This window comes from Bombina bombina, chromosome 3, assembly GCF_027579735.1.
Source record: "Bombina bombina isolate aBomBom1 chromosome 3, aBomBom1.pri, whole genome shotgun sequence".
In the NCBI taxonomy this organism is placed as follows: domain Eukaryota; kingdom Metazoa; phylum Chordata; class Amphibia; order Anura; family Bombinatoridae; genus Bombina; species Bombina bombina.
The window spans coordinates 421,863,615-421,888,540 of NC_069501.1; positions in this window are offsets into that span (position 1 = coordinate 421,863,615).

Genomic DNA, 24,926 nt, shown 5'->3' on the forward strand with positions numbered 1-24,926 from the left:
AGGTTTTTTTAAGGGTGTATTGGGTGGGTTTTATTTTTAGGTTAAGGACTTTGGACCGCAAAAGAGCTAACTGCCCTTTTAAGGGCAATGCCCATCCAAATGCACTTTTCAGGGCAATGGGGAGCTTAGGTTTTTTTGGATAGTATTTTATTTGGGGGGTTGGTTGTGTGGGTGGTGGGTTTTACTGTTGGGGGGTTGTTTGTATTTTTTCTACAGGTAAAAGAGCTGATTTCTTTGGGGCAATGCCCTGCAAAAGGCCCTTTTAAGGTATATTGATAGTTTAGTTTAGGCTAGGTTTTTTTTTTTTTATTTTGGGGGGGCTTTTTTTTATTTTTATAGGGCTATTAGATTAGGTGTAATTAGTTTAAAAATCTTGTAATTTGTTTATTATTTTCTGTAATTTAGTGGGGGGTTTTTGTACTTTAGCTAATTTAATTTATTTTATTTAATTGTTGTTAATTTAGTTAATTTATTTAATTATAGTGTAGTGTTAGGTGTTAGTCTAACTTAGGTTAGGTTTTATTTTACAGGTCAATTTGTATTTATTTTAGCTAGGTAGTTGTTAAATAGTTAATAACTATTTAGTAACTATTCTACCTAGTTAAAATAAATACAAACTTGACTGTAAAATAAAAATAAACCCTAAGATAGCTACAATGTAAGTATTAGTTATATTGTAGCTAGCTTAGGGTTTATTTTATATTTAAGTATTTAGTTTTAAATAGGAATTATTTAGTTATTAATAGTAAGTTTTCTTTAGATTTATTGTAATTATATTTAAGTTAGGGGGTGTTAGGGTTAGACTTAGGTTTAGGGGTTAATACATTTAGTATAGTGGCGGCGATGTTGGGGCGGCAGATTAGGGGTTAATAAATGTAGGTAGGTGGTGGCGATGTTAGGGACGGCAGATTAGGGGTTAATAATATTTAACTAATGTTTGCGAGGCGGGAGTGCAGTGGTTTAGGGGTTAATATGTTTATTATAGTGGCAGCGACGTTGGGGGCGGCAGATTAGGGGTTAATAAATATAATATAGGTGTCGGCGATGTTGGGGGCAGCAGATTAGGGGTTCATAAATATAATGTAGGTGGCGGCGATGTCCGGAGCGGCAGATTATTTTATAATTTATTTTACTGTTTGCGATGTGGGAGGGCCTCGGTTTAGGGGTTAATAGGTAGTTTATGGGTGTAAGTTTACTTTTTAGCACTTTAGTTATGAGTTTTATGTTACGGCGTTGCACTATAAAACTCATAACTCGGGGCGGAGTTTGCCATCATAGCAAGAGGTCGCATCTAAGCAGAGCTCTGCAGACCAACACTGTTTTTTTTTCCTTTTTCACATCCTTAAACCCTTACTCAACTATTTTATTTGTCCTACTTTATCTCTCTAACACATGGGGACTACTTCTCTGCAAATTTAAAGATCGGATTTCACTCTAAATCCTATTTTTTTAACTAACTTAAGAAAATTTTCTTACTGCGTCACACTCCCTTGTGGCGCTCCTGATACTCCACTTCCGGACTTGTTCCTCCATGAAGCCCAAACTACCTCAGGCTTCCTGATCTCACCACCCTTGATCTCCAACTGATTCAGCTGCCTCCCGGACGATACTCACTCCACCCGGTCTCAACAGCCGACCTCACACAGCATTTCAACATCTACAGCTGATTACACTCACCGGAGGGAAGTCCCCTCTCTACCGCTCCCCTGCCGGGTATACCATCTTCACCAGACGCAGTGTACCTGCCGGACCCTTCACCACCTGGTCTCAGCGGCTACCCTCACGCAGCCTTTCAGTCACCGCGGCTGTTTGATTTTGCCGGTGGGAGGCCCCTTCTTTACCGCTCCCCTGCCGGGGATACTACCGCTGCTGGGCATCGTGAAACGGCCTGACTTCCCTCACCGGCTTTCTCTGACACACGGCGTGTCATAACCAAGATCAGAGCTCACTCCTCTAGTTGCCGGATCCCAGTGAGACCTGGAAAAAACATAGCGGTCCGGACCTTAATGGTAAGCTACCCCCAAGTGGGATCCACATACCATATACTTGACATAAACAATTCTGGGGCCACTATATCTACCCTAACTCCAACTCGCTGTGTTAAGCTACAGGCCCCTTAGAAACTCTGTTGCAGAGGCAGACTGCACTGCACTACATTGCTCCAAAATTTATTCACTGTGGGAATCTACATACACAGCACCATCTCACTGTATCTCACTCTAATTTTTGACTACTCTTCATAAGCTACCAACGTCAGTATACTGTGTTTGCAGACAAGTGACAGAACACATCACATTTGAAACTGTGGCAGTGCATTCATAGATTTTGACTCCTTCAATACTTCTCAGCAACGTATTGAGGAAAAATCACTCTATTTCCTTATATATGAGGCTGTTCCTTCCTGAGACCTCCAAAGTTTACTACAGCATATGTCATGCTTACTTCATATATCTGAACACTGCAGCTTCTGTTCAGGCCAGCTCTAACCTAGAGTTTAAGGACTAACTGTTCTGCTATCTGTGGATACCTCCAAATTCCCACCAGCTCATCATAGGTGTTACTATTCTCCTCAGCCACTATACCTCACCAACACCCTTCCTGAAGTACTTCCTTGCTTCATAGCGTGAACCTGTCTGTCATTGTCCTCACTTGACCTCTCTCCCCCCCCTTTCCTGCCGGCCCACTGTGCCCGCAGGTCATACCCCATACTCCCCTTTTCCTTACTCGCTCGGCAGAGAGCAATCCCCTGGGGAGAGAGTCACTCAGTATTCAAGCCTCCTACCCCACGTCTTTAATCAAGATCTATGTGAATCCAGAGAAGACATAAACCAGTATCAGTGAGAGACCACCACCAGCTCACCTGCCTGCCTTTTTCTAACCAGCTGCTCACTTTCTCATGCTAGGCTAGGCACCGCCACCTGGGGGGTGCCTGACATATTATCCCTGCTCCACGTTCTACCACTACAAGCTCCATCAGAATCTCCCCAAGTGAGTTCCTTGTCCATAAGGTCAACCATGAGTAAAATGCCTCACTCACAAAGAAAAAAACCGAAACACAGAGATATTCCGACACAGACACTTTCAGATCATTTCTCATACAAGAACACTACCGACCAGGACCTCTCTGATGACGACTCTAGAGATTCTACCATCTTTCCCAAGGAATCTTCCCGATCCCTCTCCCTCTCTACAGAAAGACTTGCCCACTCCTCCTCCACTATTCTTGACTCCATTAAAGATCTCTCAAACAAAATGGACTCCCACTATACTTCACTAAAGCAAGAACTTAAAGCCTCTGTTTCCGAATTGAAGAGAGATATCTCCCTTCTGGGGGAGAGAACAGATTCTCTAGAAAAAAGAAGACCTGCATGTTGATCACTCCAACCTTCTAAGTTATACCCAATCTCTAGCTGAAATGATATCTGGTCTGGAGACCAAACTTGCAGATCAGGAGGACAGGTCACGTCGGAATAACCTCAGAATACGAGGCATTCCTGAGGAAATCACCCCAACGGAATTATCTACCCATTTACAATCCTTCTTCACAGAGCTACTAGGTCCTACTCCTCCTCAGGAAAGTCTAATTGATAGAGCCCACAGAGTTCTTAGGCCTAGGAATGCACCCATGGGGTCCCCCAGAGATGTAATCGTGAGGTTACACTACTTCACATTCAAAGAAAGAATCATTAGGACCTCATTCCAGAAGAAGACTTTGAAGGAGCCATTTAAGGATATACAGGTTTTTCCAGACCTTTCTGCCCATACCCTGTCTAGCAGAAGACTCTTCCACCAAGTCACTCAATGTCTTCGCAATAACAACATCAAATACCGATGGGGCTTCCCTGTCCGTATATTTTTTCAATACAAAGATACTGCCTATACCATCACTACTCTTGAACAAGGTTTCCAAATTCTACAATCTCTGAAACTCCTCATGACTGACAATCTTCCCCAGGCTCCTCAGGACACTTTCAGGAAGCTCAACGCTGCTACTGTCTCTGGGCAGCCTCAACGCCAAGTTTTCAGCTTTCAATCTTCTAGAGCAAGACCCCCATCACCATCGCCCCCGCAACTGCAACCACTTCTGATGTGAAGAGAGACTCCTGATTTCTAATGTACTGTGATATACCCTGCTAGACCCATACGGGTCTACTCATACCGGACTGCCCCTCTTTTGTCCACTCTGGTTCTTTATATTTAGCTACCACTTTTACCCATTCCCCTCTTCTCCTGCAGTTCCCCTCCGAATGACACTGTTTATCCTCATGGGACTCTTAAACAACAGTGTCTAGAAGAAGCTGGAAGGGTAACGTAAATGTAAATCTTATCTGTAAATGTTTGGTTTTTTCTATCTGTTCATGTGTTTGGTTTCTGTTTTTTTTTTCTTTTTTTTGTTTTTGTTTTTTTTTGTTTTTTTTTTCCTTAACTATAGTCGATTCTACACTGGGGATCCTTCCCTAAGTACGCTCCTTACGATGCATCTATTAGCTTTGACAACATACTAACTCTGGACACCTCACCTTAGACCTTAAAATATTCATCTATTAGCTTTGACAACACACTAACTCTGGACACCTCACCTTAGACCTTAAAATATTCAGTCGCCACTTTAACATAGTGAGACACATTCCCTCATGGTAGAACCTACCCTAATCTCTATTTGACGGCTTGACTTAACCTATTAGTCATCATAGACAGCAACTTTTAATTAATCATACTAGACCTTCTGGAAGATAACTGGGGTTTATGCTTGGTCCTCAGGTTCTCATGAACTATCTATCATATCTTATAACCCGTATATCATGTTAAGATTAATGACTGGACCTTAGTAAGCCAAAGCTCTCTCTATTTCTCACATAGTGAAAACAGCTCTCTGGTTATTATTTACGCACTCCTAGTCTATTACAGACAATACTGTTGTGATGATCTACATATGATAGTGATGTAATGTTGTCAATCCCCTCTAAGGTCTCTTATATAATTCTACTGTACAGTTCACATATTTGCAATGTCTGACAAGATGTTTTTGTTTTGTTTTGATTTGCTATGGTTACAATGTTTGAAATGTTATGTATGCTGTCTTTACTCTACTTTTTTAGTATTGAACAGATTCACCTCCCTCAATAGTTATCACCCTCCATGTGTATTACCGCCCCTAAGCTACTCCCCTTATTTACTCTCCCCTTACTCTTCTTAATTCATTGAGTGAAGCAGAATCCTAATCAGGCACCCCCCCCCTTCTCCCTTAGTTCTCCATATTATTCTAACTTTGTCCCCTCCCTCTTGCACTTAGTTCCGCTTACACTGGCCTCGGTAGGACCCCACTCCTTTGAAATCCAGCTGATAATAGTTACTACGGATAGCACATCACAGTAAATATCCTTACCCTCCCCACTTTCAGTACTAACCCATCTCGTGGACACCCTCTTACCTCCTCCCTCTTTTTAATCTCTTCTTCCTCTCTTAGGTCTGCATCTCTACCTCCACACCACGAAACATCCTAATTAAAAGTTCATTATCTAAGCAACTCCAACCCCCCATTACTTCCCCCTCCTATATCCCTTTATCCCCCAATTTGAGCGGCTTTCGCCCGCTGCTTCCCTCTCCCCTCACTCCTATAAGTGGGCTCTTCACAGTTAAACTAGTGACCCTTCTCTAACCATACTGCTCTCATAGTTACACACACTAGGAATCGGAGACATATAGTTTTGATCCCATAATGTCAGAATTGAAATTTTTAACCCTTAACACTCAAGGGCTTAATTCCCCGACCAAACGTAGTTTAATGCTTAACATGTTATCACGCAATAAGATTGATGTAGCTTTTATTCAGGAGACGCATTGGCTAGTTAACAAAGATTCCGCATACACATACAGAAAATTCCCAACAGTAGTCACATCATCTTTCCATTCCAAGTCCCGAGGGGTCGCCATTCTAGTCAGCTCCTCTACCCTATATGAAGCAATTTATATTGAAAAAGATTCCCAGGCACGCTCTATTATTTTAATCTGTAAACTCAACCACAGACTATTCACACTAGTAAACGCATATGCACCTAACTCAGGGCAAATTCGATTTCTTAGATCACTGCTGGAGTCGGTGGTTGCCGTGACCCAAGGAGAACTGATTGTGGGTGGAGACCTCAATCTTATCTGGAACCCCTTAGTAGACAGGTCAGGCCCCCCGATCTCCACTTCAGAGAGGACATTGCGCCCACTATCTTGCGCCTTCCAAAACCTAGTCAAACAGTATGATCTCTATGATGTTTGGAGAGCTATACATCCAAACAGACGAGAACACACTTTCTATTCAGCCCCCCACAAGTCCCATACACGGATTGATTTCTTTTTCTCAAGCTCACGCCTCTTAGACATGGTCTCTGATGCGACGATATCGGCAATTTCTTGGTCGGACCATGACTCCTTGACAATCGAACTAGGTAACCCTCCTTTACATGGAGTAGGCTTATCGTGGCGTCTTAAAGATTTTCTGGTAACTAACCCTGAAGTTAGAGCGGAGACTCTATCCACGCTTGCCTCGTTCTTGAGTACTAATCGCACTCCCCTTATTTCGGAAGAAGTATTATGGGCTACACTTAAGTCATACCTCAGAGGTTTCTATATTGACAAATTCACCCAGATTAGAAAGGCGCGAGGAACCTCACTTGCTTCACTTAACTGTCGACTCAGGACCTTGAAACTTGAGCTTTCTAACTCTTATTCCGCAGCAACTAATGCTCAACTATCGGAGATTACTAACCAGATCAAGGAGTTGGAAGTTAGTGAATCCCAGCGCATGTTAGACAGACTTAAACAGGTCTACTATCATAATAACAATAAGGCCTCTACCTTACTGGCCAGAAAACTAAGAAATCGGACGGCGCAAGCTAAAATCACTTCCATAAAAACCACAGGTGGTCACGTGACCTCCCCAACAGCTATAGGGGAGGCTTTTAGATATTTTTACCACCAGCTGTACAATTTGAGCTCTTCAGATCCCACGAAAACTCTTGATCCTATTAGCATTCGTGAATATCTCTCCTCTCTAGATCTCCCTCGGTTAGATCAAAACGAAATATTGACTCTAACATCCCCTATCTCTCTTCAAGAAGTCACCCTAGCCATTAAAGACCTTAAACTTGGGAAGTCTCCAGGTCCTGATGGCTTCACAAGTCGATTCTACAAATCCTATTCCCTTCAAATTTCCCCAATTCTCTGTAAGGTCTTTAACGAAGTGTTTATCAAAGGTAGTTTCCGAAAAGAATTTCTTGAAGCCTCCATCATTACTATTCTAAAAGCTGGCAAGGATCCTCAGGATTGTGGGAGCTATCGTCCAATCTCTCTGCTTAATATCGACACCAAACTCTACGCAAAGATAATTGCAAATCGGCTTGCCCACATCACCCCCGCTCTGATACATCCAGATCAAGTGGGATTTATCCCTCGGAGAGAAGGTCCAGACGCCACAAGGCGCATTCTAGATATACTAATGGAGAGCACAAAGGGAGATACCCCCACGTTAGCCCTATCATTGGACGCTGAGAAAGCTTTTGATAGGGTGAGGTGGGAGTACTTATGGGAAACTCTGCGGGTCTTTGGGATCCCTGACAAATTCGTTGTTGCTATTCAGGCTCTATACTCCAGTCCATCCGCGAGAGTCAAGGGAATAGGGTTTCAATCTAACAGCTTCGACATAACCAATGGGACGAGACAAGGCTGTCCCCTTTCCCCGCTCTTATTTGCTTTCTCCATTGAGCCATTAGCTCAAGCCATGAGGACAGCCCCGGATATTCTTGGCGTTACCGTGGGCCCACACCAGCACACCATCTCCCTATATGCGGATGATGTAACTCTCCTGCTGACCAGTCCTCTCAAGTCCCTCCCTCCCGTCTTCAAGATCATCTCTCAATTTAAGGTCCTAAGTTACTATAAATTAAATGTTACCAAAACTGAAGCTTTACATGTTAACATCACACCCCATGATCTCCTCATTCTACGTGAAAGATATCGGTTCCAATGGTCACCCCACTCCTTAAAAATTCTGGGTATCCACCTCTCCCCAAATGCCTCCACTGTCATTCTTAGGAATTTCACAGAGAAACTCCCCGATTGGAAAAAACTACTAGAGTCTTGGGACTTTCGAGATATCTCATGGACTGGCAGAATTGCCGCCATTAAAATGTCTTTTATTCCGAAAATTATATATCTATTCCGCACTATCCCACTGAATCTGCCTCGCCCAATTCTGAATAAGCTTCAGAGTCTTATTACAGGTTATGTCTGGAAGGGCAAGCACCCACGAACGTCGAGACAAACACTTCAAAGAACAAGTGATAGAGGAGGCCTTGGAACGCCCAATATCATTCTTTACTATCAAGCGGCACGCCTAACCCACTTGATTGACTGGGGACACACTGATGACTCTCCACGTTGGAGAGATATTGAACGGTCTTTACTTCCTCTAGGAGTGAGGTTATGTGACCTCCCTTGGATCCCCTCTCACTATTGGAAAAACCTGGGTACTTCACACCCAGTGATACTAGACACCCTCAAGTTTTGGGATCAGACAAGACACTTAGATTCGATTGCCCCCCACCCCTCCCCGTGTCAAACCATAGCTAGTGCTCTTTTCTGCCTTCCTGATACTCATATCTCCAGATGGTCCTCCCTTGGAGTAGACCGTATTGCTGACCTCTATGGACATACCGGAGGTATCTCTCATACATCGATCTGTAGTAAACTTCGGATCCCAACCCCGTTGAAGTTTGAGGCCTTCCGACTCTCTTCCATTTTTAGATCATGGGGTTTCCCCAGAGAGTACCTCAGAATCAACACAAAATGGGAACAACGATGGTCCCTTCCTCACAAGCTTTAGGGAACCTTATCGTTCCATTATGAGATATTATTAGATCCCCCCTCTCAGCAAAAAGTCTCCCAGTTTATAGCTTGGGAAACTGAACTTAACTTCACGGTTGACGCCGACTCCTGGTACAGTGAACTTGAGTTTACTAGAAAGCTATTACACTCCACATCTCTTTGGGAACTCCACTATAAAATCACAGTGAGATGGCATCTGGTCCCAGTTACCCTACATAAGATTTATAATCCTCAATCTCCTCTCTGCTGGAGGGGCTGTGGACAAATTGGAACGCAGGCACATATTTGGTGGTTTTGCCCGAAACTCTCCCCCACATGGTTATGGGTAACTAATTTACTTAACTCCCTAGGCATATTTATACAGCTTAACCCCCAAATTGGTTTACTCCACCTCAACTTCCCGGCCCTCACACCTACACAGAAAGCCTTGTCCATTTATGTTTTGATGGCCACTAAGTTAGAAATCGCAAAAGCCTGGAAACAAGCCTCTCCTCCTAGCACCCCACAGATTTTAGCTACTGTCAATTACATATCTAAGATGGAAGCCCACTCCCACTCTGCCATTAATAAACTAGATTTTTATCATGCTACTTGGGCCCCTTGGTGGGAAAAATTCTCTAACTAAACTAATCCTACATTGTTAGGACCTTAACCACTTCTATCTGACACCATATACCATCAACATTAGATACTACAGCCTCATCATAGTACTCACCCTCTCCTCAGTCCCTTTCCTAACCCATTGCTGGCTCCTCATCCTCTTCTCCGTTCCTCGCCACATTACGCTTCGCCAAACTACCCTATGAGAGCATATATATATCCCCACTTACTTACTATTAATATAAAATTGAGGAAGATACTATCTCTTTCTTCTCTTCGTTTTATGTGAAATGTCGTACAACATTAGATTCTGACGTTGATGATTGCTGTTATTTCCTTGTATTCATACTTTTCAAAATGTTGTCTTTGTATGATAATTCTGTTTTATGTGTTTTCCTCAAACAAATAAAAATATTTAAAAAAAAAAAAAACTCATAACTCACCACAAGTTGTAATACGAGACATATTAAAGCACTCTAGGCTATCCATTCACAGTTTAGGGTGCATCTGTATTATTTGTCTTTGTTAAGATTCTCTCGCAATTCATTTGTAATCTAGCCCCTTTATGGGGACTTTATTTTGAATTTTTAAAACCTATATAACACATACGGCTAGATTACAATTGGCATGCTAACAGTTGTGCATGAGAGATAAGGGGCTTATTGTGGCTCTTTGTACACGTCAGAAGTAGCGCCCATATTACAAGTTAAAAGCAAATGCATTCCGTTGAGTGCAATTAAATTTAAAGCGCATCAGTATAGTGTGACTTAAGAGCTCTGGTTAACTGCTATTTTTGACTAAAAAGTTGCACAAAATACATCAAAAATACATTTAAAAGTACAGTACAGTAACTGTGTTAAAAAGAAGTTGCACCCAGGTGGTAAACCGCAATAGAACAGGCTAACAATGTTATTGAGCTGGTTGTTCGTTCCTAGGAGTGCACTTCTGTGTGTATGTATATATATATATATATATATATATATATATATATACAGTATATATGTATATATATATATATATATATATATATATATATATATATATATATATATATATATACACATATACACACACACACACTCACTGGCCACTTTATTAGGTACACCCTGCTAGACCGGGTTGGACTCCCTTTTGCCTTCAGAACTGCCTTAATTCTTCATGGCATAAATTCAACAAAGTGTTGGAAACATTCCTCTGAGATTTTGGTTCATATTGACATGATAGCATCACATTGTTGCTGCAGATTTGTCGGCTGCACATCCATGATGTGAATCTCCCGTTCCACCACATACCAAAGGTGCTCTATTGGATTGAGATCTGGTGACTGTGGAGGACATTGGAGTACAGTGAACTCATTGTCATCTTCAAGAAACCAGTTTGAGATGATTTGAGCTTTGTGACATAGTGCATTAACCAGCTGGAAGTAGCCATCAGAAGATGGGTACACTGTAGTCATAAAGGGAGGGACACTGTCAGAAACAATACTCAGGTAGGCCGTAGCATTTAAACGATGCTCAGTTGGTACTAAGGGGCCCAAAATGTGGAAAGATAATATCCCCAACACCATTACACCACCAGCCTGAACCATTGATACAAGGCAGGATGGACCCATGCTTTCATGTTGTTTATGCCAAATTCTGACCCTACCATCTGAATGTTGCAGGTGAAATCGAGACTCATCAGACCAGGCAACATTTTTCCAATCTTCTATTGTCCAATTTTAGTGAGCCTGTGCGAAATGCAGTCTCAGTTTCCTGTTATTAGCTGACAGGAGTGGACCCGGGTTGGTCTTCTGCTGTAGCCTATCTGCTTCAAGGTTCAACGTGTTGAGATGGTATTCTGCATACCTTGGATGTAATGAGTGGTTATTTGAGTTACTGTTGCCTTTCTATATTTTCGAACCAGTCTGCCCATTCTTCTCTGACCTCTGACATCAACAAGGCATTGTCGTCTACACAACTGCCGCTCACTGGATATTTTTGGACCATTCTCTATAAACCCTAGAGATGGTTGTGCATGAAAATCCCAGTAGATCAGCAGTTATTGAAGTACTCAGACCAGCCCGTCTTCCCCATTCTGATGTTCGGTTTGAACCTCAGCAAGTCGTCTTCACCACGTCTAGATGCCCAAATGCATTACGTTGCTGCCATGTGATTGGCTGATTAGCAATTTGTGTTATTAAGCAATTGAACAGGTGTACCTAATAAAGTGGCAGTGAGTGTATATATACAGTATATATATATATATATATATATATATATACAGTATATATAAAATCCTATAGATACACACACACACATATATCTATATATATATATATATATATATATATATATATATATATATATAGAGAGAGAGAGAGAGAGAGAGAGAGAGAGAGAGAGAGAGAGAGAGAGATAGAGAGAGAGAGAATATGTATTTATGAAAAAAATAAAACATTTTTCATGTCGGGTTAGCACACTTGAAAACATGTGATCAGGTTTGCGCAACTTGTTGAGTGTTTTTCCACTTTTCCTGCTCCATTGAAGTCTAAGGGGGAAATACGTTAATGCAGTCGGTAATGCGATTGTCTGGGGTTGCTGTGTTCCTTGTTCAAAGATGAATTGCCTGATATTTCAGCACTGGACTGCCGGTAAATAGGCGGGATCAGACTGATATACTGCAGGAAAGTTCCTATGATTAAGTGCCTGGTGTGGCACGAAACTAGTCAGTAGTTTCCTGATATGTATCTGTATTTTAAAAGTCAATAAAGTTTTCACTTTTTTCAGCCTCCTATCTGGTGCCTTTTGTAGTGCGGCTGCATTTTTTTTTTCTTTTGATGCTTTTTGGCTGACTTGTTTGGCCACTGAAGCGTGCACCCCCTCCAGCATTTGCCCAGTGGTTTGTTCCACTTCCTCATTCCATTTGCAAGGAGCATTCAGGGAGCTGCAGCGGCAAGACCTGTTTGTTTGGCAGGAAAGTTCTACCTTGTGAAAAGTATTACTGGGCTAAAAGATGATGCACCCAGGTGGTAAATATATACACACACACATACACACACACACACATATATATATATATATATATATATATATATATATATATATATATAATTCAATCCAATATAGACCAGCACTCTCCAAATAATAAAGCAGTTTCCAGGGTGCTCCTGAACAAATGTATCTACCATCCAAAAGAAATCAGGCACTCTCCGGTATAAAAATCCAAAGTTTTTCTTTATTGTGATGTTTCGGGGTCTTTAGCTCCTTCCTCAGACCATAACTTGTGTTAGTAGGTATATACTTGGGAGGATATCTAACCGAGGAGTCAACAAGGAGTATATACCTACTAACACAAGTGCTGTTTAAATACCTCACATTGGTGGAATGAAAGGTAGCAGAGTCTCCTGTAATGGAGTTAAGGGATGAGCTGACAGGCTAGTGGAAAATCCCAGTGTAGTGTAGTAGCAACAATGTTGCAAAGTGAGGGGAGGTCTTAGGCTTACCTCATATAAGGGAAGTTCTGGAACAATCTGGCCTCTTCCACCTGGGATTTTTCAAGAAGAAAGTTTGTGCCATACTTCAAGTGAAGATGTCTCGGTCCAGGAGAAGTGCTGCGGTGCCCATTTGCTTCAGGGAGTCCCCTAGGAGATCCTTGAGGAGTACACCTGTAATAGAGGAAGAAGATGAGGATGTGGTGCCACCAACCCCTGCTGAAACAAGGCCAGTATTGTCTGCTATACCACCTAGTCTGGTAATACACAGTCCCCCAGCCCCTGATCCTGCACCCGCCGGGCCCAGTACTGTTATTATTGCGGGACAGGCGGGTGCAGGGAGTGCAGGCCCATCCAATCTTGATAGAGCTTTGGAGGCAGGCCTGGGGGCCCTCACGGCCTCCGGGATGTCTCATGAGGCAGCGGCGGCCATTGTGGGCCTGTTTAAGGCACTTACGGCCGCCGTTTTGCCCCAGGTGGGAACCCAGGTGGAACCGGGGCCTAGCGCCCCTCAACAAACAGTAGTATTGCCCAATGCTTGCCCGGGGCCTAGCACCCCTCATCAACCAGGGCCTAGCGTGTCCACCCATCCGACTGGGTCCCTAGCGCCCCGTGCGGATGCCTCATTGGTGGCGCAGTCCGCCGCTGGAGTGGGGCCTATAGGCCCTATGATGCTTACAATACTGCATCAGTCATTGGTGGCTCAGTCGGAGCCTGCTACTTCCAGAGCAGGCTCTGGTTGCGGCCTCGCGTCCTCCGCGCTCATTTCCGGCCAGTCAGGTGACACGCGTGATGTCACTTCCGGAGCAGCGGCAGTCAGACGGCCGGAACATGGAGAGGAAGGTCGCATCTCTGGGGCAAGAAAGAGGCCTAGCCGGGTTCTCTCCACAGGTGAGGGGGGAGTATCCGGGCGGGCCCGCTCCGCTGCGCAGCACTCTGCAGCATCTGACATTGCGAACAGGGCCAATATGTTACAGAGGGGGCGCGGCATGCAAAGGGGGAGGCTCATGGGGTCCAATGTTAATAGGCAGGCATATGGGAGAGCAAGAAGTTTGTTGATGGGGCACCAGTGGTCTAACAGGGGGGGTGCCAGAAATAATTATGTACCTCAAATGGGGGGGAATGCGCTTGCAGATGGCGCACAGGGCGAGTCATTACAGCGAAGAGTTGCAGGGGTTCAGGGAGACCTTGGAACTATTAATGCAGGTGCTCAGAGCGTAAATATAGGCAGGGAGCCCGTGGTCAGGGCATCCTCCTCTGTTGCAGGGACAGTGAATGAATGGAGTGGTAATATGGATGGTGAAAGGGCGAGAGGCGTCCCAACTAGGGCTGGGGTCAGTACTTCTACCCCGGTTAGGGGTGACAGGCAGGGGGACCGCATGGCTGGCCTGGATACACCCCTCTTGTTTATTTCTCCTCCACAGGATATAATGGCTGCAGCGCCAAGTGCAGAGATCTCTGGTACAGCAGGAGTTGGACCATCAGTACAGACGTCAGGAGGACCAGTGGGAGCTGCACCCGGAACATTTACACCTTCCACATCTGCAGTTGGTGAGAGAAATGTAATTAATTTGTCACACACCATTGACACTGACTATAGCACTGATTCAGACTCAGATGGTGTTAAAAAATTAGGGCTAAATAGCAAGGGGCAGCGCCGCATGTTCAAAATGTTGAAGCTGCTAGTGGCTGAGCGTAATCAGGCTAAGGGTTTAGGTAGCATGGAGCAGCCTGTGCTGCCGGCAGGGCAAAGCACAGCGTCAGCCTCCGCGGGCAGTGCTCAGGGAGGGGAGACCGCTGTGCAGCCGCAGGATATACCAGTTAACGCCAGGAGGGTGGCTCTGCAGGGGGACTCTTACCCCTGCAAGATCCACTGCCTGCATGCACATCTCAAACCAAAGACGGTACAAAAAATTTGCGATCATAAGTATGTCAATATGTTTGAGCTGTCCCTAGAGGCGCAGCGCGACAAGGAGCGTAGTGAGAATGGGACTGGACCAAAAAAGATCCAGCGCCCGGATACATTTGAAGAGTGGAGGCGGTGCTTCAGGGTATTCTCCTCCTGTTACATTGAACAGAGGCCGGAGGCCGCGGTAGATGTAATCAAGTACGCAGAGATAATAGAATGTATCTATAATAGATACGGGGAAGGCATGTGGCGGGCCTATGATAGTGAATTTCGAAGGGAAAAGGGTCGGTAATCCAGTTTTGAACTTCGGGGTGAAAGACTTGGACCTGTGGTCCCTGCTCATACCGGAAAAAGGGGGGGCAGGGGGATCGCTGCTGCGGACAGGGCCCCGGAGGCCACCGAGCCTTGTCAAGCGTCGGGGCAGGGAGTGGAGTGGAAGTACAACGAGAAGCAGTGTGACAAAGGGGCCTCCTGTTCCTTTCGGCATGCCTGCATGTACTGCGGCGGTCAACACCCGGGAGTTGAGTGCCCCAAGCGGAGGGACGGCGGAGCCTTCCGTGGGGCAAAATCGGGGGGGTCTGGACAAAAGAGCTCCAACACCCCTGAAGCTGGACGCCATTAGGCCTTGGCTAGCGGCCTACCCAGATATGGTGGCGGCTACCAACCTATTGGCGGGGATTGGAGAAGGATTCAAGATACCAACATTGGGGTTGGTAATTGGGTCTGCCTCGCATAAGAATTTAAAGTCGGCTTAGGAAATGCCGGGCGAAGTTCGGGCGAAATTGAGCAAAGAAATTGCTCTGGGGAGGTTTGCTGGTCCATTTGAACAACCTCCCATCCCTGACCTGGTTATATCCCCTTTAGGGGTGGTCCCTAAAAAGGAACCAGGGAAATTCCGCCTGATTCAGCATTTGTCTTATCCAAAAGGAGGTACTGTCAATGACGCAATAGACCCCCTGTTAAGCTCGGTGTCGTACCAATCGTTTGACTAGGCTTTGGAGTTGGTAGTTGCGGCGGGGCCGGGCACGCTGCTGGCCAAAATGGACATTGAGTCTGCCTTTCGGCTACTCCCCATACACCCATCATCGTTCAGACTGATGGGGTGTAAATTCGAGGGAAGTTATTTTATTGACAAATGCTTGCCCATGGGTTGCTCGCTATCGTGTGCTTATTTTGAGGAATTTAGCTCATTTTTACATTGGGCTATCATCGCGGCGGCCGGCGGGGGAATAATTGCCCATTACCTGGATGACTTCCTGCTGGTCGGCACCGCAAATACACGCGAGTGCGATCGGCTGATCGCAGTAATGGAGGATTAATGGCGAAATTTGGAGTGCCACTAGCTGAGGAAAAAACCCAGGGCCCCTGTACAAGGCTCACGTACTTGGGGATAGAAATTGACACTGCTGCAAGGCTATGTCGTCTTCCAACCAACAAGGTGGAAGCCATGCCCTCAGTGGTACGCAAGGCTGGGGCAGCAAGGAGCTTGCTCCTGAGGGAGCTGCAGTCAGTGCTAGGCTTACTCAATTTTGCGTGCAAAATTATACCCATGGGCCGCGTGTTCAACAGGAGGATGGAAGCTTTGCTTTCCACTCCTCATGGTGCACGTAAGGTGTCGGTTTCTGAGGACATGCAGGAAGACCTAAGGGTGTGGGAGCATTTCCTGAGAGACTTTAACGGAACGCTGCTTTGGCGCGCTCCTTGGGTTTCCAGTCAGACAGTGCACCTGCTGACGGATGCTGCTGGAGCGGCGGGTTATGGCGCTTACTTGGACGGGCAATGGAGTGCTGAGCCATGGCCCCTAGCATGGGTCCAAGTGGGTCTGACAAGGAACTTGACACTACTGGAGCTCTTTCCCATAGTCGTGGCTATGGAACTCTGGGGGCCGGCCTTAAAGGACCGGTTTATCGTGTTTTGGACGGACAACGCTAGCGTTGTGTTCTCAATAAATAGGTTGTCTGCGTCGTCACCTGTAGTGGTTAGGTATTTGCGCCAGCTGGTGCTGAGGTGCTTGCAATGCAATATTCAGTTTACCGCGAGACACGTCCCCGGGGTCAACAACACCCTGGCGGACGCGCTCTCAAGGTTCCAATGGGAGCAGTTTCGCAGACTGGCTCCTAACACAGCAGCAGTTGGCTTACCTTGTCCCCACTCTATTTGGCAGTTGGCGGGGCATGGAGGTCCATAGGGCACCTAGTGAGGGCGTCCCTGGTGCCGAATACCTGGAGAGCTTATTCACAGCACTGGGGCGAGTGGGTAAGTTATTGTCACGAACAGGGTGCAGCGGCAAGAGAAGCCCCTAGGGATCTATTCTTGGAGTGGCTTGCAGAGAGAAACAGGCAGGGAATTTCGAAGGACGCTATATCCAATAGGATAGCTGCTTTCTCCTTCTTTTGCAACATGTTAGAGTGGCCCAACATCACTAAGGGATTCCTGGTGCGGCAAGCGATTAAGGGTTGGGGTAGGCTCGAAGGTAGATCGAAGGATGCACGTAAACCAGTGATGTTTTGCAGATTAGCCAAGCTGCTGGACGCCACCGGGGGCATTTGCATTGAACCTGGGGAAAGAGAGCTGTTTCAGTGCGCATTTTGTTTGGCATTTTTTGCTGAACTTAGGCCAGGGGAGCTGGTCGCCGCTTCAAAGGACACGGTTAACTCGGGAATGCAGTTGGCTCATGTTAAATATACGGGTGATAATTTGTTATTGTTTATCCCGCACTCAAAGACAGACCAGGAGGGGAGAGGAGTGTAGCTCACTCTAACACCCTCAGCCTTGGGCGTCTGCCTGGTTTTGAGTACAAGGGCTTATATGGCGCAGCGACCGCGAGGCCCCATTCAGTTCTTAGTGCATTCTGATGAATCAAATCTGTCTCGGTATCAGTTCGCAGCGGTGCTCAAAAAGGTAGCGCTCGCGGCAGGTTTGGGGAACTGTAGAATCACCCCCCATTCCTTCAGGATAGGGGCTGCTACCAGCGCTGCGGCGCTGGGTTGGAGGGGGGAACACATCCAGAAGTTGGGAAGATGGAGGTCCCAATGTTATAAGTCTTACGTGCGCCCGCCAGCAGAGGCGTAGTGGTTAATCGGGGCGTGAGTAAGAAAACATGCGCCTTGCAGTTGTTCTGGTTGTGTTGTCTGTCGATGGCTTCTGGTGATTAACTATGTAATCCGTTTTTTAGGTGTGGCTACAGGTCCTACTCGTATCTGGATAATAGGGCACTCCTACGTGCACTGGACGGCACTAAGGGCCCATTCTCTTCCTGATGGGCAGCAGTTGGGTCTTCAGACGTCAAAGGCATCGATACGGTGGTTGGGCCGCAGAGGCTTACAGTGGGATGGTTTGCCTGCCCTCCTTCAGAATGCTAGACATAGATGGGGACAGCCCCACATCATCCTCCTACACATGGGGGGGAACGATATAGGGAGTGCACCGGCCCTGGACCTCATCAATGCGATGAGGTCCGATGTCAAGTGGATCTGTACCACGTTCCCGGGAGTTAGGTTGGCTTGGTCCAACATAATTCCTTGGTTGCGTTGGAGATATTTTCCCACACCTAGAGTAGCTTATAGAGTTAGGAAAAAAGTTAACAGGGAGCTGGGTAGAGCAGTACTAGCGGTAGGTGGTTTTGTGGTCCGCCATGAACTGATCTCAGCGGACAAGAAAGGGCTGTATCACCCGGACGGGGTGCACCTGTCCGATGAGGGGCTGGCGATCTTCCTGGCGGACCTCAAAACGGCTTTGGATAGTAATATTTAGCGGGTGGCGGCAAGAGCCCGGTTTTGGGGAGTGCCTGTCTCTTGTGGTGGGAGGTCGTAGCCATCAACAATTTGAGGGCGTAGTCTGCAGAGGTGACAGTTGGGCTAATGGGCGGGGGTGTTGTCCTCAGGTCGTGACCTGGGGGCCCCGCCCACAGGTCTGCTGGCTGAAGATCCTTTAGGAAGTCCGCGCCTATTAGACGGAATGGGGTGGGGCCACATTTGCGGACCACCCTTGGCATTTGCAATTCCACAACATCTGGCTGCGACCTCTTGTCATATGGAGCTAATAGTATCATTTTACTAGGCCTCGAATGCCGCCACAGGTTAAATATTTGAAGTGACTTCCGTTGAAGTCAAGTTAATCTTTGTTAATAAATATGACCATTGTCATGGTCTTTAAATCCCAGCTATCTGTGTTGTGTGTTTTATTTCTAGAATAAGTAGTTATTGAAGTGTTTTGTAAGGGGTTGGAACTACCAAATACAGCATCAGCCCTTAGGGGAATGAAAGGTAGCAGAGTCTCCTGTAATGGAGTTAAGGGATGAGCTGACAGGCTAGTGGAAAATCCCAGTGCAGTGTAGTAGCAACAATGTTGCAAAGTGAGGGGAGGTCTTAGGCTTACCTCATATAAGGGAAGTTCTGGAACAATCTGGCCTCTTCCACCTGGGATTTTGCAAGAAGAAAGTTTCCCTCCCTCCCAACCCTATTGTTAGTGGTTATTAAGTTGTTGTTAATGCAACGTTCATGGCGTCATTCAGGCAGATGGCTTCCCTGTTGGGTTGCTGGTCCTTAGATGCGAAAGGCAGGGATGGGGTTAGTTGACATAGTCTTGGTAAGACCTTAGCCGTAATTTAGTTGCTTTCTGGATGAGCATTGCTGCAGGGCTTTGCTATACCAGTGCCTTAGAGGTTGAAGCGCATCATAACAACCACGTATCTCCTAGTGGTGGGAGGTCGTAGCCATCAACAATTTGAGGGCGGAGTCTGCAGAGGTGACAGTCGGGCTAATGGGCGGGGGTGTTGTCCTCAGGTCGTGACCTGGGGGGCCCCGCCCCGCGGGTCTGCTGGCTGAAGATCCTTTAGGATGTCCGCTCCTATTAGACAGAATGGGGTGGGGCCATATTTGCGGACCACCCTTGGCATTTGCAATTCCACAACATCTGGCTGCGACCTCTTGTCATATGGAGCTAATAGTATCATTTTACTAGGCCTCGAATGCTGCCAAAGGTTAAATATTTGAAGTGACTTCCGTTGAAGTCAAGTTAATCTTTGTTAATAAATATGACCATTGTCATGGTCTTTAAATCCCAGCTATCTGTGTTGTGTGTTTTATTTCTAGAATAAGTAGTTATTGAAGTGTTTTGTAAGGGGTTGGAACTACCAAATACAGCATCAGCCCTTATGAGGTAAAACCAAGTGAGTGTGGATATTTCACCTGTTTTATGTGTACACATATACAAAACGTATTACACTAGGAGTGCCTCTGTGCGCCTGTCTACTTCTACTTCTACTAGATAAATACCCACAAACACACACACACACCTATACATAATCATATAGATACACACATTATATATATATATATATATATATATATATATATATATATATATATATATATATATATATATATATATATATATATATACTGTATATATATATACACACCTATATATAGTCATATATATACACACACACACACATATATATATATATATATATATATGTATACAGCTAGGAGAGGGCTATGAGTACAGCTCTGTTGAGCTAAAATGAATTACAACTGGTCTATCTCCAACCCATTTTACTGTTTTGGAATGTTCTATGCTGTTTTTAATAGAAGAAATAAAGACTCACGGCTGGTTTTCACTGCTTCTCTGAGTACATATATAGATAGATAGATGATAGATAGATAGATAGATAGATAGATAGATAGATAGATAGATACATAGATACCATTTTATATATATATATATATATATATAAATATATACATATACATATATATATATATATATATATATATATATATATATATATATATATATATATATATATATATTTATGAAAAAATAAAACATATTCTTCCATGTGAAGAACATTGGAATGGGAAATACTAATATTTCATGTCGGGATAGCACACTTGAAAAAATGTGAATAGGTTTTGCACAACTTTTGTTTTTTTTCCACTTTTTGTGCTCTATTGAAGTCTAAGGGGGGGATACTTTAACACAGTCGCGATATTCTAACCTGCTTTTTGCGCGTGTTTGATTTGCGTGCAAGCGAAAACCTTTTACTTTCAAGTTATAATACATCGGGTACTCAACTTGGGCAAAAAGTCAAAGTCATGCAGAGTTAACGTGCGTGAGGGAGCGCAAACTACCACCCCACTTGTAATCTAGCCCATACATGATTTTCTGGAGGGGACAAAAGTAGTCAATGCTCCCCTGGACTTTTGCCCATATAACCATAAGTGTTCAGTGAGTCACTATTTTTAAAATGATGTACAGAGTATTTGTTCAAGAAGAAACTTTATCCTGCTGTTCATGTTGCCACTGATATTATCATTTATTTTTTGCCACTCCCCCAAAACAATTTCTATGATTGCCAAAAAGTATAGAGAATTCTGTGTATCTCTTGCTTTTACCAATGGATTATAACAGAGCTACTACTGACCTTGTAAAACCTTTACCTCAGTGATATGTGGACTTCTTCTGGTCTCATGTTTAATGGGTGACCGTGCCAAACAGTCTGAAAAGTTAGGTTAAAGGGACAGCAAATTCCAAATTAAACTTTCATGCTTTTAATAGGGCATGTCATTTTTAACAACTTTCCAATTTACTTTATCATCAAATTTGCTTTGTTCTCGTGGTATTCTTCATTGAAAGCTAAACCTATGTAGGATTATGTGCTAATTTCTAAACCCTTGACGGTCGCCTCTTATCTGAATGCATTTAACAGTTTTTCACAGTCAGAAGACGTTAGTTCATTCGTGCAATAAAAATAACATTGTGCTCATGCTGTGCAGTTGAAATGCAAGTCTGTCAAAAGAACTAAGATAAGGGTGCAGTCTGCAGAGGCTTAGATATAAGGTAATTACAGAGGTAAAACGTGTAGTTATATAACTGTGCTGGTTATGCAAAACTGGGGAATGGTAAATAAAGAGATTATCGATCTTTTTAAACAATAACATTTTTGTTGTTTACTATCCCTTTAATTGGTTGCTTATTGTGATGCAAACTATTTTATAAAAATAAATAATATAAAATATGAATTTACATATTTTTTTATGTTACACGTGTATAAACAACATGTTTTAGCTTTACAAAAGCAACAAAATTAATTCTACCAAAAAAAAATAAAAAAATTGTGTCAGCAGGAAATATATTACAGCAGAATATAATCTGTTTACTTTTACATAATACTTTAAGAAGCTACAGTGGCATAAATAGTGTGGTTCTAAATACAGACATTTTCCTTAAATAACCTGACATGAAAATCAGAGCAGCTTTATTCCTTTCCTCCCACAATGTATTCATCAGATATTCTCAGGGAGCTTAACCAAACAAGTGTAAACAAGACAATGTTAGAATATATTAATAAAGCAGTATACAAAACTGCTTCATTGGAGTAATACCTCACATATATTTCCTCTCTAACCCCTTTTGTTTTTTTATCTTGTTTTAGTATGTGTTTTCTTTATTGGCATATTGGTTTTGACAGCTTAATTTTCAAACATGTTACTAGTTGAATGATAAGTATTAGAACATAAAGACACAATCACATTATCACATTCAAATATATTTAAGTGAGACATTGGCCTAGATTCTGAGGTTGATGACGAGTCTTATTGTAAAGACGAGATCTTGTTCGAAATTCATAGAGCAACACTTAAATGATATTTTCCAGCATTTAGTTATTGGTTCTCCTTCTATGAACTTCTATAGATTCCATTAACTTCTATAGTTACGTGTAGTGCCCAATAAATAATATCTCAGACATTTATGGACATATTACAAGTGGAGTGTTATTTAACGCTCCTGCTTGAGCATTAACTGCACTAGAAGTAAGATTTTTGCGTGAGTCGGGTTGCACTTGTATTAAAAGTTGAAAGTAAACTGTTTTCGCTTGCCTGCTAACCCAACAAGTGTAAAAAGCTGTACTTACAATATTGTACGCGCAATAACCTACCCCACCATAGAAGTCAAGAGCGAAAAACTAACACCTAATTTGAGCGCAAAGCCGATCACATATTCCCAAGTCCACTAACCTAACATGAACATATGAATATTTTACATTTCAATGTTCTTCACATTCAATCAGCCAATAGAATGTGAGCTCAATCCTATTGGCTGATTGGATCAGCCAATAGGATTGAACTTCAATCCTATTGACTGATTGCATCAGCCAATAGGATTTTTTCTACCTTAATTCCAATTGGCTGATAGAATTCTATAAGCCAATCAGAATCTAAGGGACGCCATCTTGGATGACATCACTTAAAGGTACCTTCATTCAGTTTCAGTCTTCGGATGAAGAGGAAGCTCTGCGTCGGATGACTTGAAGATGGACCCGCTCCGCGCCGGATGGATGAAGATAGAAGATGCCGTCTGGATGAAGACTTCTGCCTGTCTGGAGGACCACTTCACCCGGCTTGCTCTTCAGGGGGTTATATATATTGGGTGGGTTTTATTTTTAGGTTAGGGACTTTGGGCTGCAATAGAGCTAACTGCCCTTTTAAGGGCAATGGCCATCCAAATGCCCTTTTCATGGCAATGGGGAGCTTAGGTTTTTTTGGGGGGTTGGTTGTGTGGGTGGTGGGTTTTACTGTTGGGGGGGTTGTTTGTATTTTTTTTTACAGGTAAAAGGGCTGATTACTTTGGGGCAATGCCCTACAAAATGCCATTTTAAGGGCTATTAAAAGTTTAGTTTAGGCTAGGGTTTTTTTTTGGGTGACTTTTTTATTTAATAGGGCTATTAGAGTAGGTGTAATTAGTTTAAATATCTGTGATTTGTTTATTATTTTGTGTAATTTAGTGTGTTTTTTTTGTACTTTAGCTAATTTAATTTAGATAATTGTATTTAATTTAGTTAATTTATTTAATTATAGTGTAGTGTTAGGTATTATTGTAACTTAGGTTAGGTTTTATTTTACAGGTACTTTTGTATTTATTTTAGCTAGGTAGTTACTAAATAGTTAATAACTATTTACTAACTAGTCTACCTAGTTAAAATAAATACAAACTTGCCTATAAAATAAAAATAAACCCTAAGCTAGCTACAATGTAACTATTAGTTATATTGTAGCTATCTAGGGTTTATTTTATAGGTAAGTATTTAGTTTTAAATAGGGATAATTTAGTTAATGATAGTAATTTTTATTTAGATTTATTGTAATTATATTTAAGTTAGGGGGTGTTAGGGTTAGGGTTAGACTTAGGTTTATGGGTTAATAACTTTATTATAGTGGCGGCGACATTGGGGACAGCAGATTAGGGGTTAATAAATGTAGGTAGGTTGCGGCGACATTGGGAGCGGCAGATTAGGGGTTAATAAATAGTATGTAGGTGTCGGCGATGTTGGGGGCAGCAGATTAGGGGTTAATACATATAATGTAGGTGGCGGTGGTGTCCGTAGCGGCAGATTAGGGGTTAATAAATATAATGCAGGTGTCGGCGATATTGGGGGTGGCAGATTAGGGGTTAAAAAGTGTAAGATTAGGGGTGTTTAGACTCGGGGTTCATGTTAGGGTGTTAGGTGTAGACATAAAATGTGTTTCCCCATAGGAATCAATGGGGCTGTGTTAAGGAGTTTTACGCTGCTTTTTGGCAGGTGTTAGACTTTTTCTCAGCCGGCTCTCCCCGTTGATTCCTATGGGGAAATCGTGCATGAGCACGTACGACCAGCTCACCGCTGACTTAAGCAGTGCTGGTATTGGAGTGCAGTAATGAGCAGAATTTTGCTCAACGCTCACTTCTTGTCTTTTAACGGTTTCTGAAAACTCGTAATACCAGCGCTACATATAAGTGAGCGGTGAGGGAAAACTGCTCGTTAGCACCGCATAGCCTCTAACGCAAAACTCATAATCTAGGTGAAAGTTTCTTCTCTTTAAATTTTATCTACTTTAAGTATATTTCTTTATATACATAACCCCTAAACCGCAAAACTCCTAAATCGCAATAAACATATTTACCCTATTAGCCCCTAAACCTCAAAACCCCTACATCGCAATAAACCTATTTAACTTATTAACCCTTTAAACCACCAAAACCCACAACGCAAATAACTATTTAAAAAACTAAGTACAGTATACT